This window comes from Zea mays, chromosome 3 (genome assembly GCF_902167145.1).
Source record: "Zea mays cultivar B73 chromosome 3, Zm-B73-REFERENCE-NAM-5.0, whole genome shotgun sequence".
Lineage (NCBI taxonomy): Eukaryota > Viridiplantae > Streptophyta > Magnoliopsida > Poales > Poaceae > Zea > Zea mays.
The window spans coordinates 219,514,886-219,517,390 of NC_050098.1; the positions used below are offsets into that span (position 1 = coordinate 219,514,886).

A 2,505-nucleotide genomic window follows, 5' to 3' on the forward strand; every position below is an offset into this window, starting at 1 on the left:
TGAGATTGAGAAGAATCACTCATGTGGTCTAAGTGACCATTTGAGAGAGCGAAAGGGTTGAAAAGACCCGTCCTTAGTGGACTCCTCAACGGGACGTAGGTATTTTGGGGCCGAACCTCAAGAAACAAACCGCCCATGTTCTTTGTGTTGATTTCTTATTGTGATTTATTACTTCCTCTCCCCTCTCTCTTAGTTCTCTTGCTTGCGTTTGATTCTATATCAATTGAGTTTCTCCCAAAGTAATTCCACAATCATTTGAGAAACTCTTGCAAGAACTCTCTCTCACTCACTTTGATTGTTTTTATTCTCGTTCTAATGCCTAATAGGGGTTAAAGTTTGTGATTTAAGTTATAAATTTCAGGTTTTGCCTATTCACCCCCTCTAGGCGACTTTGTGACAAGTGTCCAAACTTGGTATCCAAATCCACCATCTACATACGGAGTTCTTGGTACGTCATTTTCTTTCAAAGAATGGTCCAAAACATAGACGCGAATCCAATACATAACCATGAAAACATCTTGCAAATAAGAATAATTTTTTTTAATAAAAAATCATATCAATTTCGCTCGACCAAATGGACCAGATAATTACACTTGCCCCCACATAAATTTGAGAACCTAGTTTGTCATCTACTCGTCAGCCAAACTCCTAGGAAATTTGCCATCCAAATTGGTGAAAGTAAAACAAAAGCTACTTTCCAAATAAATCTTGCAACATGAAAATTAATAAATAAATGTTGAATGATCTATTTGTTGTTACCAACACTTACCATCCCCTTTCAATTTCTCTTTGTAAGGTTGTCCTTTGTCTGGATTACCCCCTTTAGTAAGAACCAAACAAAATTCTTAATTTTTAGAGGTTATTTGAACCTTTAGATATATTTATTTAGAGGTAGAGTTGTTTGGTTTACTAAATGTCTATATATTTCTTGAACTGCAAAAGTATCTTCTTTGTTAAATGGCCACTTGATATAGTCATGTTTGTTACCTAACTACATAGATGCAATTTCTGTAGCAAAATTATTCCTCAAGAATAGCTTTTTCCCATTGATGCCCTTCGAAAACTAATTTTAGCAGGTGTATTACTAAATGGCATGAACAACTGAAATATGTTTTCTCTTTCAGAATATTGTATAAATAAAGAGTACCATTCTTTGAGAGTAAAGTTTTCTAACACTTGTCCTCTCAAAACATTATTTATTGCCCATTGTAAAGAATAAAACTTGAAAGTTCTAGGAAGCGACCTTTAACGTTCTGACACAAGGTCGACTTTTCCCTTGTGGTTCAGGTTGATGATGAGTGATTGTCTACGGCTAGTTGTTGGGGGCCTTCGTCTTCCGAAGGTCCTCAAAAACACGGACTAACCATTGGTCATCAGTATATTTGTCAAGCATTGCAGGAGCTTCGGAATCAGACCACCTTCAGTAGTAAAACAATGGAAGAGTAACAAAGTTAGCTTCATCATAATAACAATGGAAGGTGGTGCAAGGAGAAGGTGTCATCAGGAATACTGAAGGCAGAAGACAATGTTATCCATGTACCATTTGTTAATCTTATGTGTAATTCTTAAGGGCATAAGTGTAATTTCGTATGAAGCTGTTCGATTCCCTATAAATAGTTTAATAGTGCCCACATAAAGTACCTTTTGGCGGATTGAGCAATTGTTATGTAATTTTCTCTCTACAACACCTTCATTGTAATTATCTCTGAAGAACCAAAGGTACAATTGTAAAGTTAGTTTACAAAAGGGGGAATATGTTATTGACATATCTCAATTGAGCCATCATGTGTAAACTCTTTTATACTCCCTACATATTCATTTATTCATATTGGTAAATCATGATTTATTCATCTAACAATTAACCTTCGTCTCCAAAGGAATCATCCCAAAGGGATGGCTTCTTCGTGACAAAGGTTGTCTGTCTTTTTAATACTACGTTGCCTTGTTTTTGATTGTGTATAGAAATCGAGAACGAGTGACCAACAATAGTGTCTCAGGTCGAGTCATGGACTGACCAGGGAGTGAGAATATGTATGTGCAACCATGTCGATCGGCTTGTGGTGTGCAGGTGTGGAGCACAGGGACTGTGGTCGACGACTGAGGTGAAGGTCACGCGGGCTCGTGCTGATGAACTGGGAGCGGTGAAGGACGAGTGGTGGGTCTTGGCTGATGGAACGACGTAGCTGGGTGACTAGTCATGGTGGCTGACACCTGGGACATGCACTCGCGCGAGGACGTGGCTGAGCGAGCTATGTTGCCGGCGCAGTCGAGGACTGGTGGGATACGTGTCTAGGACGTGGGGGACATGCACGCGGTGAGATACTCATGGCAGTTTCGTGGTTGAGCCTAAAAACACCACCCTGTGGTATGAACGACATGTTTTAGTGAGTTTGGGCCTCAAAACTCGGTGAAGGCGGTTCTGAAGGGAACCATTAGCGACATGTGGCATCACAACGAAGGGTACATCAAGGTGAAGCAACTTCGTGTGGAGCGCGTGGCCGTCGG

The 2,505-nt window shown here is 40.0% G+C and overlaps 1 long non-coding RNA gene across 1 annotated transcript; it reads left to right on the forward strand.

Moving 5' to 3' along the window:
• Positions 1–359: 359 nt before the first annotated feature.
• Positions 360–1,801, forward strand: LOC103651418 (uncharacterized). Its single transcript, XR_564732.2, has 2 exons — positions 360–448; positions 1,288–1,801. It is a non-coding gene; the product is annotated as an uncharacterized lncRNA (long non-coding RNA).
• The last annotated feature ends 704 nt before the right edge of the window (positions 1,802–2,505 follow it).